Source organism: Euleptes europaea, chromosome 3 (genome assembly GCF_029931775.1).
Source record: "Euleptes europaea isolate rEulEur1 chromosome 3, rEulEur1.hap1, whole genome shotgun sequence".
NCBI lineage: Eukaryota > Metazoa > Chordata > Lepidosauria > Squamata > Sphaerodactylidae > Euleptes > Euleptes europaea.
In genome coordinates this window covers 67,362,476-67,381,607 of record NC_079314.1, presented here as the reverse complement: position 1 = coordinate 67,381,607, position 19,132 = coordinate 67,362,476, and positions in this window count along the sequence as shown.

Genomic DNA, 19,132 nt, shown 5'->3' with positions numbered 1-19,132 from the left:
TGTACATAGTGCTCAAAACAGTCTGTTACTGTTATTGTTTGGTAACCACCATTAGAATACTGGAAGGCAATGCTGAAGTTCGAGAGTTGCCTGAGTGCCTTTTAAAACAGCGAGTGAGGCCAAAATGTTTATACGTTATCCAAAAGCTGAGACCATCAAACTCTCAAGTGTAATTGCCAAACTTAAGAGTGTATATATGTATGTATAGTGTATATACATAAATACAGAGGAGCAAATAAATGAAACAATTGTTGTTTAAAATAGTTCTCCATAAAGTTACAAAGTACAATCAAATCAGGCTTTACACGTAAGCTATGCATGCCAAGTTTGGTAAGTATTTTACACATTAAGCAATAAGTTATATTAATCAAAGTGTGACCGCAGGTATGCTCAGCATTAGAAGTGTGCTGATAAATTCTTCAGTGATATCTGCTTACACCCCCTTTCAAACATAAGCTTTTGTCTCTTACAAAACTGTCCGTCGTAGGTTTCTGTAGTACTTATGAGCCTAGCATTACCTAAAGGATAATAAAGAGAATGTGGCCATATCCCTATCATGGTTCCCATTAGCAGCACTGCACTTAACAGAAAGAAAATGACTCTGGGGCCAGCCAGTCAGCAAAGCTGACTTTTTAGTTATCAAAATGCACTTTCTATCCTATCTGCAGCATTAAAACCCACTCTATACATTTGTACACCTGTATTGCTCTAAGAAGGAGCCTGATCTACACCCTAGTTGTAAAATTTAGAAATGTTTATAAGGGTGACTGTCATCATGCTGATAAGTTCTAAAATTTGGTAAGCACTTCTAAACATGATTGCCTGGATAGGACTTGCTGACCACAAAAAGACTATTTTTGGTGAGCACCATCATGTCTACGCCAGCCTGACTTCTGATCCTACATAATCCTATTTTGATTTAAGATTCTGAACAAGCTCTATCTCAGTCTGTAATTTGTCTTCCACTGTGACTCAAAGGGATGTAAGGAGAACATAAGGAATGTGAAAGAACCATAACCAGTATTGTTCAACGTGTTTTATTTCATAAATGTTCAGTGCAGGAAACTGTAATCTTTACTATATATGTACTATATAAATATTTGTGTATATAATCTTATTCTCTATCAGAATTTTCTTGTATGATACAGTGTTTTTGATTTTTATATCTCTATTTGTTTAGTTGTTTGTTTTCATAGTCATAAAATGTATACCCATTTTGAAGTGCGGAGGAGTTACTTTGGTAGGGTCCTAAAAGGTTGACTTTACATGTCAGCGCTTGAAATTCATTATCTGACTATATTGAGACAGTCCAGTGTTACAAAAACTGGTTACAATAAATCTCAAGAATTCAGGGTTATTTGCTGCTTTTGTCCATCTGTTAAATTACATTTAAGCTCAATAGACCAGACTTTGAGTTCAATACCAACATGCAGTCTTAAGAAGAGATAACCCTGCCATTGGAGTCAATAGGCTTAGTGGGATGTAACTATATTTAGGACTATACTGTTAAGTCTTCCTGCTAGGAACACTATTTCTACTGTCAGTACAATGGCTACATTACACCAAAGTGACATGTGAACAGCTTAGCTTTGAGTTACATTTTGTGTGCCAAGAGAGCTTTCACAGTTAGGGTTGCCAGCTTGCCTGGAGAACAGAAGCTTAATACATAGAAATGGGTAGCCAGATCTTTTCACAGCATGGAGGTAAATACCATCCCTGATCAATCTTATATTCTACTAGTAAAGTCAGACAAATCTTTGGATGCTGAAATCTGGTGACTGGAGCTGTGAATGGGCAATACAGACCTTTCTACCATCCTGACAATGGCCCCAGATTTGCAGAAAAATGTGAAATCTAAAATAAATACACTGGAGGCCTACCCATTGCAAGCAGTCATGGGAAACTGTGTTTCCCACGACTCTTTGGAAAGGAAGCGGCCATTACACACTGTGAAAAGTAAGTCTTTTTAGAATTCTCCCCCGGGGGGGGGTTGAGGTAGAGTCACCAAATTTGCAGCATAGCTTCAAGGGACTCTCCTTGCATGAACCTCGAAGTTTGGTAAAGTTTGGAACATGGGATCTGATTTTATGGGGTCTGGAAGGGGTCACCCCCCTCTTCCATAGAGAAGTATTGAAATGTTTACAATGCTTCTCTGTGGAGGAGGGGGTGGCCCCTTCTGGACCCCATAAAATTGGGCCCCCTTACCCAATCTTCACCAAACTTTGGGGTTCATGCAAGGAGAGTCCCTTGAAGCTACCCTAGAAATTTAGGAACTCTACCTCCAAAAATGCTTCCCCCAGAGCTCATTAAAATTCCCATAGGGAAAAGCCACGGGTAAGCCGAAAAAAGCAGAATACCTATTCAGCTGATTCGGCAATTGGCTATCCAGTTTCAGCTTTATTCCCAGGTTTTGGTATCTGGTAAAACTGAAACCTGAATATTGCCCAAAAGGCTAATTTCGGGTTTATTTTCGGTTTGGGTTTATCGATATGCACAACCCTATTCAAGATCCAGATGTTACCTGGCAAGACTCAGTCCACCAGAGTTTCAAAGTCCAAAGTGAGCTCTGGCTAGCATGGCCCATCCAGACAAAGGGCAAAACTAGAATGAAATCTTTCATTTATGCCCATGTTGCTACCTATGTGACCCAACCAATCACGTGAGCTGCCTTAATGATATTATATACTTTGCAGCTGTATAGGGTCCAATCATGCACCCACTAATGAGATGGAATATGTAGGCCAAACATCCACTCAGTTTGCCAGAGCTAATGGTCTGACTGACACCTGTATCAGCCTCCCATCATTTCTTATCTTACACTTTGAAACTACAGTCAGTTTGATGAGTTCTGAGACAGAAACTTCCATGATTTCTGCTAGGCCTCAGCCTGAACCATGGTTTGAATTGACAAGAGACTACCAGGCAAGCTAGTCTCTTGACAAACATCTGTTTCCATGGGTGCTTGGTCTGCTTGGGTGTATCATTGATAAATGAGGTGTGAGACAACATCCTGCGCAGACGACAGCTTTGGTGTAGGCTAGATCTGTCTTCCTTCACTCCTTCATTACAGTTTCTACAATCCATTACAATTTGTGCGTGCAATAAAAAATCCAATTTACAATACTTGGGGAAAAACAATTTTTACTATTATTAGTGGCCAATCACAATTTAAGCAAGGAATGTTCCCACATCACTAGTCAGTAAGACAACCTTGTTTGATACTCCATTGCTATCGGCACTTGGTGCATATCTAGTATCAAGGATATACTTGGTTGTTCTGAGAGAACTGGATAGATCTAAATGGAAAATAATTGCACACATTCCCAAACTTTGCTCTAATAGGCATGACTGCAGTATATTTCACAAGCATCTAGAATATTGCCTCACCCTGTGATTATAGCTCTCATGGAGCTGGTTGCTAGTAAGGTATGTAAAACGCTGGAGGGAGCTCAGAGTGGACTGCAATTCAGTTGGATGAACTAGAAAATATTCCTTTGCTTCCAGTGATACATTGCAATATTCTGTTGACTATAACTAAGTAACACATTACTGTTGTGGAAAAAATGGACATGCATAAGGACAACAGAACAAGCATGGGGATATTAGGAAATGCTCTAATTATATGATTTTTACTGTTTTCATTTATAGTCTCCCTTTCTCGGTGAGACCCAAGGCAGATTACAAGTATGATAAAATATTTCAGTCAGTCGGTAAGTGGATTACAAAATATGTTAACATTTGGATCTAACAGCAGAGATTCCTAGTAGAACAAAATAATGTCGATGGGCTGAGATTGTAGAACAGGGAAAAGAAGGGGGACAGAACACAAACAAACCTCTTTGTTTAAGGCAACAAGACAATCAGTGTAGGAAAGACTTTCTCACTAATAAAAGTCACCTCCTGAGCTGAACCATTACACCACAAGAATGCCTGCCTGAACAATTCTGTTTTGCACATTTTGTGAAATGATAGAGGCGTAGAGGCCTTCCTAATAGCTTCTGGTAGACTGTTCCATGCCCTGACCTGTATGGCCCAGGCTAGACATCTTGTCAGATCTCAGCGGCTAAGCAGGGTCAGCCCTGATTAGGACTTGGATGGAAAACCACCAAGGAAGTCAGGGTCACTAAAGAGAGGCAGGCAATAGCCAACCGCCTCTGTTCATCTGCCTTGAAAACCCTAGTCAACATAAATTGGCTGCAACTTAACAGCACTTTCCACCACCAGAACCTTCCGCAGTGTAAGAGACATAAACTGGAGCAGGAATGGGTCTTTTTGTCAGAGGCCTGAATACGATGCTCTAAAACTAGTGTGCACTATTTGGATCTTTCCAGGCCTATTTTGGCCTTTGTGGGAGGACTCATTGCAGCCAGGCCTGACTAGGGTTGTCTGCTCCAGGTTTGGAAATTATTGGAGATTTTGCGGTGGAGTCTGACGAGGGCAGGGTTTGGGGAGGGCAGAGGCCTCAGCCAAATATAATGCCATAAAGTCCACCCTCCAAAGCAGTCATTTTCTCCAGGGAGACAGATCTCTGTTGTTCGGAGTTCACTTGTAATTCTGGGAGAACTCAAGGTCTCACCTAGAGTTTGGCAACCCTAGGCTAGGCCTAGCAGCAACCTTTGAATTTCTTGATATCACTTGACTTGCATGACTCAACTAGGCCTGGCAGCTTGCTATTGTTCAAGAGCAGCCACTCCATGAAAACCAGTGAGGCATAGTAGTGTAGAGTCTGAGGGACCCAGGTTCGAATCCCCGTCTTGCTGTGGAAGCTCGCTGGGTGATTTTGGGCCAGTCACATACTTTCAGCCTAAGCTACTTAACAGGGTTGCTGTGCAGATGAAAAGGAGGAAAGAAGAATAATGTAAGTTGCTTTGGTCCCCATTTTGGAGAATGATGGGGTATAAATGAAGTAATTAAATAATAAACAAGCTGAAGATGGGAGGCAGATTAAAGGTAGGTTGATGAATGGGTGAGATGGAGAGAATGAGGCAGGGAAAGGGGGGATGATATGGGGGTTGCCAGGAGGTGGCAAAGAGGAAATAATGTAGTGAGGCAGATACAGGGGGAAGTGAGCTGACATCCCACAAGTGCTTGAGGATTCTTTACCGTGCAAGTGGGCCTGGCCCGGTGGCTGGCACCACACAACTGTGCCACAGTTTTCCTAGGCAGAGGCTGCCAGGGGGGAGGAGGCCACAGGGTCAGATAAGGTAGGTTGGCTGTTGGGTGGGAAAGAGATAGGGTTGTCAGCTCTAGGTTAGGAAATTCCAGTAGTTTTGGGGGGTGGAGACTGGGGAGGGCTTGAGGAAGGGAGGGACCTCAGATGGGTATAATGCCATAGACTCCACACTCCAAAGCAGCCATTTCCTCCAGGGGAACTAGTGTTGCCAACCTCTAGGTGGGGGCTAGAGAACACCCGGAATTACAACTGCTCTCCAGATGACAGGAATCAGTTCCCCTGGAGAAAATGGATGCTTTGGGGTGTGGACTCTACGGCATCGCACCCCCCCCCCCCAGCAACCACTGCCCAAATCTTGCCTTCCCAAGCCTCCAACTCCCAAATCTCCATCAATTTCCCAACATGGAACTGGCAACCCTAGGGAACTGATATCTGATCCCTGCAGTTGGAAGATCTGTTGTGATTCCAGGAGACCAAAAAGATGAGTAAGTGGATTATAGATCAAATCAAGCCAGAACTCTTCCTAGAAGCTGCAATGACCAAACTGAGGCTATCGTACTTTGGTCAAATTATGAGGAGGCCAGATTCAATGAAAAGACAATAATGCCAGGAAAAGTTGAAGGCAGCAGGAAAAGAGGCAGAACCAGAGTGAGATGGATTGATTCAATAAAGGACACCACTGACCTGAGCCTTCAGCTTGCAAGACCTGAGCAAGGCTGCTAACAATAGGATGTTCTGGAGGTCATTAATTCATAGGGTCTCCAATAAGGTGGAAGCGACTTGATGGCTCAGGTCACAGCCGTGGCCAAGGCGGCATTTTTCCATCTCCGCCGAGCCCGGCAGTTGGTGTCTTACCTCTCCTGCCATGATTTAGCCATGGTGATCCATGCGACAGTCACCTCTAGGATGACTTACTGTAACACACTCTACGCAGGGCTGCCCTCAAGACTGATCCGGAAACTCCAGCTGGTGCAAAATGCCATGGCGAGATTCCTTACGGGGACCTTGCTGTGGGAGCATATACAGCCAGTACTCCGCCAACTGCACTGGCTCCAGCTGGAGTAGTGGATCAGGTTCAAGGAGCTGGTTTTAACCTTTAAAGCCTTCCATGGTCTGGGACCCTCTTACCTTCGGGACTGCCTTTCCTGGTGCACCCCCCCCCAAAGGACATTACATTCTATGGGTGATAACTTGTGGCCCTAGGAGTGTGCGGCTGTCCTCGACAAGAGCCAGGGCTTTTTTAGCCCTGGGTCCAGCCTGGTGGAACTCCCTTCTCAATAACATCAGGGCCCAGCAGGACCTGAAAGAGTTCCACAGGGCCTATGAGATGGAGTTGTTCCACCAGGCTCACAATTGAGGAAAGCCACAGTTGTCATTTGTGCTGGCCTCCTTATTTCCCCCTGCCCCATTATTCTGTCCACTTTACGAACTTGGGTGGACTGTCTGACTGCTAAACCTCTCAGTGACTACTTTCCTAATCGAACGCCATCTGCTGTTTTTGTTATGGTAATACTGTTTTAGGACCCCCGTGGCGCAGAGTGGTAAGCTGCAGTACTGCAGTCCAAGCTCTGCTCATGACCTGAGTTCGATCCCGACTGAAGTCGGTTTCAGGTAGCCGGCTCAAGCTTGCTGGGGGTAAAGGGAAGATGACTGGGGAAGGCACTAGCAAACCACCCCATAAACAAAGTCTGCCAAGTAAACGTCGGGATGTGACGTCACTCCATGGGTCAGGAATGACCCGGTGCTTGTACAGGGGACCATTACCTTTTTAATATTGTTTTAGTTATATTTATTGGTTTAAATGTATGGATATTATGGTTTTTATTATGGTTTTAATGTTGTTATCCGCCCTGAGTCTGGCTTCGGCTGGGGAGGGCAGGATACATATAAATAAATACATATAAATAAATGGCATATAACACACACACAGAGTGTAGGAAGCCACAGCTAGCCACAGATTGTCAACATTTTTACACACACATGCATTGTGCATTATCATCTTGCACAGCGCTATATGTATATAAAGCATTGGGTGCAGGAAATAACCCTCCATTTACCAGCTGCATTGTGTACTAACTTGATGGAAGATTAATCTCTCATTTCAACTGTAGTAATGCTGCCCTCTGCTGGAAGTCACTGATAATTGTTCATTTTAAAAAAGTCCTGGAAACATTTTAATCCTATTATATAGGGATAAATGTATGCAATTCTAAAGTGCCTGGTTATTTTAGCTGATAAGTCAATTTATACATCGTTATTAGTATTAGCCATGATTTTCCTCCTGATGGCACTTTAAGAATTCATTGGCACAAGTTGTGATGATGGCTCTATCTCCAGAAAAGAGGGCCCCACTTCCAATGTCCAGTGAAAATGATAGTTTTCAACTTTTTTAGCCCTATGAGCACTTTTATGTATTTGCAGAAATGGTAGCTGGTGCCACCATCAAATGGCTGCCATAAGAAACAGAGACAATCACAACATAGCTGCCATGGGGCAGGGCAGATTTTTGCTTTGGAGGAGAGAGATTGCTTGGTTGCAGTATGGAAGGAAGAGAGTGGGGTGCTTCTTGGGTGGCACCAGGGAGAAATTGCCCAGAGACATATAAAGCTATGTCTATGGCCAGGCAGAGCAATCATAGCTGTGACCTGCCTGCTCAAGGAATGCTCACCACTTTGCTATTTGGTCAAGCTGTTAAGGAATGACCTTAGGGTTGCATGGTGCCCGGTGGTGCCCGGCAAACCCCCGGCCATTCACCCCTCTGCCCGCCGACCACCTGAGGGGCCTTATGCCACTCAAACTCTTAGTTTGAGTGGTAAAGGGCCACTTGTGATGCGGCACTTCTGGGTGTAAACACATTGCAAGGGGCCTTTTACCACTCAAGTAAGTGGCCCCTTGCAATGCATTTACACCTGGAAGTGCCGCATTGCAAGCGGCCCTTTACCACTCAAACGAAGAGTTTGTGCAGAACTTCCAGTTGTAAACCGGAAGTGACGTGCACGTTAACATAAGAACATTAAAAAAGGTCCTGCTGGATCAGACCAAGGCCCATCAAGTCCAGCAGTCTGTTCACACAGTGGCCAACCAGTTGCCTCTAGGAAGCCACTAACAAGACAACTGCAGCAGCACCATCCTGCCTGTGTTCCACCGCACCCAAAATAATAGGCATGCTCCTCTGATACTAGAAAGAATAGGTATGCAGCATGACTAGTATCCATTCTAACTAATAGCCATGAATACCCCTCTCCTCTATGAATATGTCCACTCCCCTCTTAAAGCCCTCCAAGCTGGCAGCCATCACCACATCCTGGGGCAGGGAGTTCCACAATTTAACTATGCGTTGTGTGAAAAAATACTTCCTTTTATCTGTTTTGAATCTCTCACCCTCCAGCTTTAGCAGATGACCCCATGTTCTAGTATTATGGGAGAAGGAACTCTGCCCCAAAAGCTCCCACTGGAGGAGAGGGGGAACCTGGCAGCCCTAAATGACCTGAACACCCTTGTTTTTTTTTTTTTTTCCTGCTTCATTCAAGCCTCTTTGGGTTTTATCCCCGAGACTCTAGAAGCAGCAGGCAGGTGCCACGTTGGAAGGTGTCATGGCACCCATGTGGTCTACGTCATCACAGTTCACTATCAATAGGGTTGCCAACCTCCAGGTACTACCTGGAGAGCTGTTATTACAACTGATTTCCAGCCAATAGAGATCAGTTCACCTGGAGAAAATGGCAGCTTTGGCAATTGAACTCTATGGCATTGAAGTCCCTCCCCTCCCCAAACCCTGCCCTCCTCAGGCTCCACCCCCAGAACCTCCCGCCGGTGGTAAAGAGAGACCTGGCATCCCTAACTATCAAAAATGGAAAACTTGAGCAGCACACAAATAGCTGGGATAGAACTTTTTTGTTCCTGGTGAAATCATTTCTCTCCCCCCCCCCCATTTGTTTATTCATTTGTTTGCACAGATCTTTTACATGGAGGAGCATTAAAACTGTGACACACACGTGTGCGCAGTCTGATATGGTATAGCCTGTTATAACCCCTTTAGAATTCTACTACAGGCAGACCTCATTTTATTGCACTTTGCTGTATTGTGCCTCACAGATGTTGCATTTTCGAGCAAGTCTATTGGCACCATTTTCCCAACAGCATCCAACTATAGTGCCCAGTTCAGGAGAAATGGCAACCGTGTGTACAGAGAGGATCACAGGTTCCCAGCACGTGAGGTTGGATACCTCCAAACATAGCATCGAAAAAGGCTCTTGAATAGAACAAAACCAATTGCATACATTATTCAATAGGTTTTTTTTGCATATATTCAGGTAGGCAGTGTTTTGCATGTACTTCTGGAAAGGCCAATATAAAGCTAACATTTTAGAAAGCCTGTGTTTTGAAATTGCCCCTCTGTCCTTTCTTTGGTATGATTCAGGTACAGAAAGTTCGGCATATATTACAATTATATATTTAAATTATTCATCTGTCATACATTTTAAAAAGAGTTGGGAATTTTTTGGTTCCTTTTTATGTCACAGACTGGGTTAGAACTAGGAAAGAAAGTGTTGGGACATATTTCAAAATGGAAGATTTGGGACTGACGGCTTTGCTTAATGAACCCTTCTTACCTTCTAAGAGGGTCTCTCTAGCCTCTAAGCCTTTTACAGAAATTGCAGACACAGTTTTCATGAAGGTATTTAAATGGCCACTTTTTCATTCTATCTTCAATTCTGGGTTTTGCATCTTCAGATAGATAGGTCAGAATTTCCTGTGACTTTGTGATAGCAAGTTATATATTTGCTACCATCTGTGAGATCACAGTCTCAAGTCTAAGGTTTCTTCAGGTAACTAGGTCATTGCAGTACATTTTCCCCAAGCTCTCTGAGAGATGATCTGCCTGTGAATTTTACATTTTGCACATTCTACCTTTTGATAACAAACCCCTTTACACACTAGTACGTCCAGCTAAAGACTGAAATAATTGAGTCACATATTACAGTGGACTTAAATCTGTCAAGAAATTAACAAGAGTCTCTCTATTAAAAGGACCTCAGAATACCAGCTTTGTTGAAGGACCAATCTGTCATAAAGCTGCTGAAAACTCAGGTAAATTTCCAGTTTTCAGTCTCACCCTCTAAATACTGCACATACTGCACATTTATTTAAAAGATCCAGCAGAAATAAGACAATGTTTATAAACTTTTAAATGCCTTTGGCATTCATACTCTGGTAATTTATAAAGGATCTCTTTTGACATGGGAACGGGATTAGTTTTGAACTGCAACAACCTTGCAACATGAGACAGTGGTTTGCCACTCATTTTTTGCAGGGAGCTGTGTGTAGATATCCAAGGACAAAGTTTGGCCCAAACAAACAAAAAAACCTCATCAAATGGAAACATTGCTCTGCAGTAAACTATTTTATAGTCCAGCTGAGCACAGTGAAATATTCCATGTCCCTAACTGCTACATATTGCTAATACATTCAGGGATAGAAAAAAAGAATATTGTTCCAGAGCTCTGTGCAAAATAAAATATTTTGTTTAATGGGGTAACTATTGGTAGATATAAAACAATTATTTAGGAAGGGCCTGCAAAAGAATATGACAGGCTCATTAGACCAAGACTGAATGTTCTGATGAAGGACAAACGTTTGTTTCTCTAGAGACCAGAGATATTTACCAGTGCAATGCTGTCTAGTTAATAAAACTAGAGATGCCTTTACATAACCAGATGCCCACCTACTTGCCCCCAACTACAGGGCCTGTTTTGATGGTAAAGCTGGCATTAATCCAATCAGCATGGATCAGTCTCTGTCATCTGGCAAATCCACTGATGTGGCACCTGTTCCATGACACATGTAAAGTCACACTCCTATCCAGTTTCATAACCTTGAGGGTTCACCTCTCACCATGCGACCACATTGTTTCCTTGAGGAGTGTTATTATCAAAGACTTTTTGAAACAGCACCATCATAAGGTCTGTCAGTCATTGCTGTAAGAGAAGCATACCATCAAAACTCATTTCTCCTTTCACGGAAAGTCATTAGATAAGAATGGATATCATTTTCCTTAAGACTCTTTTATCCTTCTTTATTTTGGAATGCAGAAATCCTTGTGCTTTGCCTATACTGAGCCTGGTTTAAAATAATAAGGTATGTTCCAAACATCTCTTACATGAATGTTTACACTCCAGATATATAAAGACATTCCTTTATTTATCCAATGGGTATCTCATTTCATGATTCATCTCATGCAAGTTTAAAATGACATCAAGGCAGAAGCAAAGCAAAGGCATAAAAATATAAAGCTGGAACCTTTTAGAAGATATCCCATTCCAAGCCCTGATCTTTCCCAAATAACAAAATTACATTTACACCCACTGCTACTTTAATTTCCTCTTTCCTTAATAAAGGGTTTTTATCTTCTGGCTCATGGCTAAAGATACATCTAAAACTCTATTTGTGTGAAATATTTCTTAGCATTTTGAGACAATAAACTTTTTTTTACCCTCAGAACCTAGATTTTTCCACTACCTGACCTATATGAGCAGCGGGTGTTATTTATTTGTACCTGTCAAAAAGAACAACCAAAAAGTTCCCTTATCTGCTAAAATGAGGATCATTATTACTTTCTACTCTTGGGTCAGATGGATCGCCTGGGTGACAGATCACAAGGGCCTGCCTGCCACTTGCAACATTTGACTCTCTTCATAGTAAAAAATGGGCTTCATGGTTTCTCTGAAGGGACCTTCTGCATGCAACTTAGATGCTCTGCCACTGAGCCGCAGCCCCACCCCTATTTGCATTGAACAGAATCTTGGGTACAGTGTTTACTTAAGGTATTCTGGTTCGTTCATTCATTATATACATACATTCATGCATTCATTTATGCCTTAGATTTTTGTCAGGGGTAGACAAGAGACCAATGACCTGCTATATATATACATATTATGGACCAAAGTGTACACCAAAGCATCATGAGACCTTAGTGGCTGATGACCAGTGTAGGCCTTACTTACCTTTGTATGCATTTTTTAAAGGATTTTCTCTTTAGTGCTATGTTGCTCACAGTCCTAACCAGAGACTATGGTGATATCTACATAATGGATGGTAGGCAGAAGGAATAGCAACAGCTATAGAATTGTATTTTTCGTTTTAGTACTATAAACACACTTCGATTGGTTGTTTATATGCTATTTTTAGATGAAGGTGACTCCACTAGAATTACAGACTCTAATTTGCAAATGGAGGAACTAGAAGTAAACTTTGATCTTATCACCAATGCCATTTGTTTATATACATGAATTGTCTGCAACTGCCATAGTTACTGCCACCGCTGCAGGTGTTACAATTATAGATTATATAAACAGGAATTAAGACTAATAATTTATCACTAATACACGAACAGCTGCACAACAATATAATGATCTAGTCCACTGTCTTCTCTGAACAGCAAAGGCAAAGACTAGGGTTGCCAACCTCCAGGTACTAGCTGGAGATCTGCTATTACAACTGATCTCCTGCCGATAGAGGTAAGTTCACCTGGAGAAAATGGCTGCTTTGGCTATTGGACTCTATGTCATTGACTCCCCTCCCTTCCCCAAACCCCACCCTCCTCAGGCTTCACCCCAAAAACCTCCCGTCGGTGGCAACCCTATGTCTGATGGACTTCTGTACAAATCCTACTTTCAAGGCTGCTTCTACGAAGGGTTTTCACTGAATGGGGAACAGGAAGGCCTGCATCTAAATGCAGCAGCCACACAGTATCATTCTAAAACGACTTGTAGAGATCCTGGGACTTCCCATCTTCCCATTGGACTCTATGGCATTGAAGTCCCTCCCCTCCCCAAACCCCATCCTCCACAGGCTCCACCCCAAAAATCACCAGGTATTTCCCAATCTGGAGCTGGTAACCCTAGCAAAGGCCAACACATGTTAACTGAGATCCTTTAACTGAAGATGCCAGAGATTGAAGCTGGGGCCCTCTGCATGAAAAGTATGTGCTCTACCTTTGAGCCATGACCCCTCCCCTTAGGCACATATGGCCTAAGAAAGTGTGATTCTCAACCAGTTACATGTGGTTGGGTAAGCTGTAACTCATACAACCCTCCCAAACAGCATATTGCCTACATCATCCTCAACATGGTATCCATGGGCACTGTAATTTCAACCAAAGTGTTTCCCAGTGGCCACTTTTTTCTCCCCCAAATTGTTTCTTCTTAAAGTAAAGGGACAGTCCTTGCTTTCCTCCCTCTCACTGGAGCAGCAGGTGCTTCAGAAGACCGCAGGAGGGTTCAGTCTACAGAGACCATTCATTCAGGGAACATCCTTTATAGGAGCACACTTGGCTTAGAACCACTTGACATTTTGCCTCTCCACAGCAGCCATTTTGTGGTGAACCTCACTACCCTTTCTCAAAATTCCCACAGCCTCAACAAATTTGGGGGACTCCTGGCCTAAGGTATTGGCTATGCTATCCTATACAGACCTATTCTAGTAGAAGTCTACTGAAATCAATGAGCTTAGGCTGGAGCAACTCTGCATAGGACTGCAGTGCCAGTCTGTGAGACCATGGATGTTTGAGACAGACTAAGCCACATTCATCTACAGCTCATTCAAGCATCTTTAGCAATGATAATATTTCATGCTTGTTTAACTTTGGAATTCATTACAGTTCTATATTTAGGTGTTATCTGGTCGACGTAGGCTTTTAGGAAATTCCTGGCTCCTACATGTCTCATTTCAGTTAAGCTTATTATTAAGGCATTGTTATCTTAAGCCAGTATAATGCCAGCCATTGTCCAGTAGATATTACATTGGTTTCTGGAATTCTCATTCTGATAAAATGAACCATTTTAGGCCTGAATCACTTAGACTTGAAATAACAGTTTAAAAATAATGGGCAATCTTGATGCTTTGGCCAATAAAAGAAAGAAAAAATGCTCCTATGTGAAAGCACTGGACAGAGTTTAACATGAGGTTAAAATCCCCATTGAAATGTTTGGGAACTGTGCAAAAACATCTGTGTGCAGCTCTCTACAATAGGTCTCGTGCAGGAGAATTTGAGCGAAAACGCATGGTCACTTAGCCTCCTTTATTCCCTGTTTCAGCCAGGATTCAGCCAGGATTGAACACACGTTCAGCGAAAACGCATGTGTTCGATCCTGGCTGAATCCTGGCTGAAACAGAGAATAAAGGAGGCTAAAGCAACCATGCGTTTTCTCCCTTTGGCATTAAATTGTGCTCAAGGTTTGTTTTAGGGAAAGAAATAATCTTGTTCTTGAAATGCTGGATTTAACCACAACAACCTTTGAATGTGTAATTTTCTATAGAGAAAAGAGTATTGGCTTTCTGGAAGCTACAGTTGATAGTTTTGTAAGACTATTAATAAATAGGATTGCAGATTGGTTGGTTCAAGTATGCACAATAACAGGATTTTTTTTTAAGGGGAAGCAATTTAATACTATGTACTGAATACCAAAATAAGCCTTCAAAAGAAGTCCTCAAAAGCACTCAATCTGCAGATTTTATAATCCTGGAAAACTGAATTTTATGATAAACAGAGATGTAGGAACTGCATTCTGGCTTGGCTGCAGGGTGGGATTAACTGTTAAATGCAAACAACAGCCTCTAATTTCTGTATTCTTTACACCTTTCCCCCTTCATTAATAAATTATTAAAATGTTTAATTTGCCTTTTGCCCAAACTTGTTTACATTTTTTATAAAGAATACAACAGAGTATACAATAAAATCACAACAAGAAACACAAAAACCTCAAAGCAATATGTAAAAAAGCCAGGACATGTTTGAAACAAGTCTGTACAATCCTGGTTTTTGCTCTTTTTTGGGGGGGGTTGTTTGGTTTCGAGGCAGAATGAGGCTAAGAACCAGGTTTAAACACAGAGGTGGATCTATTGTGAAACTAATGAAGTTTAAGCTTCAGGGCCCCTAATCCCAGAGGGGCCCCCTAAAGCAACTTATTTTTAAGGAGTGAATTTCTCAACAAAATTGATGGAGTTTTTCAGTGATAGATCCATAAACCAATGGGTTGAAGTACTTAATATTGACTTTAGAATATGCTCTAATACCCATTTCATATAGCCTCAAAATGTCCATGTAATTGGTCAAATTTCAAAATTTTCTCGGGGGCTTGCAGCAGTTGAACCCCCAGCTGTAAGGGCTCTCTGATCTCCCCAGAATCTATTCATAGCCTACATTTTGGCAGCTGGATCCTCAAATCCTTCGTTGGTGCACGGCTTAATAGTCCTATAGTTTTATTTCATCACTGTATGGCCCATTTTCAAGGACTCCACTCCACCACCCTGTTCTCCGTCGTTTGGGCCTTGAGGTCCCTGCAAGGGCTGCAAGGCCCTTTGGACCTTGTTGGATGTTGCCCTATTGTTGCTGGTTGCAAAGGGTCCCCCATAACAGTTCACGTTTTAGGGCCCCAAAAATGTAGGACCGCTACTGCTTATACAGACAAGGCTAATGCAAAACATTTAGGGCATTGGCAGTATCTGTATAAACCTACTTCATATAATCTAAGGTTTCCAGGACCCCAGCCTCTCAAACCCTGAGATTGATGGGCTGGGTTAACAGTACTACTATCTGTGCCTCCATACACCACTAGGAATTATGCAATAGGGTATATGTGAAGCTGTACACTAACAAGGAGAAATAAGAAGGCCGCACCAGTACAGAAGATTTTTTAAAAGGGCCAAGGCCAATGGTGCAAAATAGGGGAAAATATATTTTATTAGATATTTATATATTTATTTGTTTTTAATACCCTGCTCTTGCTCCTCGGCTGAGGCTGTGCTCAGGGCAGCTCAAAACACAATGATCCATACAATAATGATAAATACAATAAAACATCATAAAATCACTAATTTAAAGGAAAAACAATAATTTCCAGCCCCATTAACAACCAGTGGTCATAATAAAATCTACAAGATTAATATGATGGCGCTCATTTTGGAAAATAGGGCCGCAGGAAGGCCTGTGGGCAGCCAGAACGCCCACACAGTAGTTGGTAATAATCCAAAGTAGAGGGTGGGGGAGAGATAGGAAGGCCAGTGTAGATGGGAAACCAAGGCCATCCTAACCATAGGCCTAGTGGAACAGTTCTGTTTTGCAGGCCCTGCAGAAAGCTCTGAATCAAGGGGGAGACAAGAATCTGATTTGGAGTGTAAGAGCCTTCACCTTTTATTTACACTGCCGGTTTTCTTCACTTGACCTGCTGCTGCACTAATATGCAATAATCAGAATGTTCATTGAATATGTATGTATATAAGTGCCATCAAGTGGCAACTGATTTATGGCGACCCCAGCAAGGGATTTTCAAGGCAAATGCGAAGCAGAGGTAGTTTGCCATTGCCTTCCACTGGAGAGTCTTCCTAGGTGGTCCCTCATCCAAGTACTGACCCTGCTTGGATTCTGAGATCTTATGAGCTTGGGCTATACTATACCATTCCACATCCCATTCACTGAATAATCACGGTATAATCTGAATATCTAAATATTTCAACTGTTTCACTCTATCTTTCCTCCTGTAAACCCGATCAAAGCAGGTTTATATTTGGTCTGCTTTAAGATGGGAAGTCCCAGGATCTCCACAAATCATTTTAGAATGATAATGTGTAGCTGTTCCATTTAGATGCAGGCCTTCCTGTTCCCCATTCAGTGAAAACCCCTCGTAGAAGCAGCCTTACAAGTAGGATCTGTACAGAAGTCCATCAGACATAGGGTTGCCAGGTCCCTCTTCACCACCAGTAGGAGGATTTGTTGTAATAGCAGGAGATCTACAGCTAGTACCTGGAGGTTGGCAACCCTAATCAGACAATTCTATTGGCTGCCTTCATTACATGACCAGATTCTTATTTATGCCTGGGGCTACATGCTATAAATGGGTAGAAATAGTCAAAATAAATAAATCACAACAATCAAGTACAGGCACACCCTTCCTTTTCCATGGAATGTATTACCATCAAATTCTACACACTGGATTACAGCATGGCTTGTCAATGTCATTGTACTGATAATGCTTTAAAAAGCTTCAGCAAATACAGAAGCTATATGAAGTGCTGAAACACGAGATTCTAAGGACAGTGGAAACAAAATATAAACTTAGAAATCCACCCTCCCCCCCCCTCCATCCACATGACAGGATGCTGAAAATATGTGAAAGGCTAAAGGCCAATTCCAACATAGGCATGGTTCAAGATTTTCCAACGCATGGTTTGGAGGACTATCTTTTTCACTTTCCCCTCTCCTCTTGCTCTTTTTCCATTTCCTTTAGTGCTTATCATAATTTGCCGTGGTGATTACAGCACAGAATTATGAACACTGATCTCCTCTCCAACCCAAACTGGAGACCATGGTTTGCAGGATTGCAATTCTGAGATGTAAGGAAAGCATCAACCAGGTATAACTGCAATCTATAGTTAGCTGTAAAGACCCAGGTTCAAATCCTCACTGTGCCATGAAGCTCACTGGGTGACCTGTCCCTCACTGTCAGCCTGATCTACCTCACAGGGTTGTTGTGAGGGTAAAATGCAGGAGATCAATATATGCTGCCCAGAGCTCCTTGGAGGGAGGGTGGGAGAAGTATGTTCTAAATAAGAGAGTAAGCCCCATTGAGCAGTCCTGAATAGGATTCTTGTTTAAGGTTGCAGGGGGGGGGGATCTCAAACGATGCTGATTTTACCTTCCCTTTAGAGGCCCAACTGGCATCCATTCCTGCTTTGTTGTGCCTGATGGATGGTGAAGTCTCAGCATGAAAAAAGAAAATAATGGGCTAGACAAAGGGAGAAAGAGAAGGTGAGGAAAGAGAAGGGTGAAAAGCATGTGACAGTGGCTCATTCCAGTGTGGTGGATCTTCTGAACCAAGCCATGACATCTGATGCTCAGCTGGAACCTTTTTGAAGTAAGCCCATGATGTGTAATATAGCAACGACATTTATTATTAGATACTCTAAGAGGGTGAGAGGAAATTTCACTTCCTTCCCCCCCCCCCCCATCAACTTTAGCCTGACTGGTCCCTCACCTCGTTCCCCAACTGACCAATACCTGTTCCTTCTCCTCCTCCTCTTGGTTTGCCACCAGTGTTCCCACAATACTTTGGGTTGCCATATCAACGCAAAATTCCATCCGGATTCTGGAAGTTTAGTGTCATAAAACATCTGCACTTGTGCAGGCATACCATCATTAAGTTACCCCCAAATTAGATTTTTTTTAAATAGAAAACTACATCCCCCCCAAACCTGTCCCCCTAGGTTTGCAGATCCCTAAATGGTACTTTTGGCCGCCCCGGGGCATAGATTTAGCTCTCCACATGGTGTCCGGTGCCTGGCTATTAGATACAGGAATCATTACTTACTACGATTGTTTTATTATGTCTAACTGTTGCACACTTGCAACTACAGCTTCCCTGAGAAATATATTTGTGTCGTCTGCTTCCAGAGTATCCACGTCATTTAAAATGTTTTTCCCTTCCACATGGAAATGTTATTAAAGTGGTATCTGAACCCCTTGGCCCGAATAAAATGAAAGTTTACTCACCGCTATTTTTATCACCTGACCGCAACACCCCTCTGCAGCTGACCGTGCACCGTTAAGCCTTTCAGCCTCTGCGGGAGATACAGAAGGGGGTGCTTTGATTCAGATGTCCTTGTAAAATCAGCCAGGCTGAGTTAGAGCCGGTAAGAGCTGACAGCTATCTGAAAACAAGAGGAAATGTATTCAAGCAGATGAGAAACAGGCGTGTTAGAACCATATAACTGTGTGTCTGTGACAGATTTTGTCTCCTTTATATCTCTAAATGTGCAGCATGAACCTCAACACAGTGTAAAGACTCATAAATATGGAATTCATCACATGTCCTCTAATATGACAAAATAACCCTTTCCTTGCCTCAATGTTGGTAGCTTTGCTGTTTCCCAGCCTCAATCAAAAAGATATCAAAGGCTGTCAAT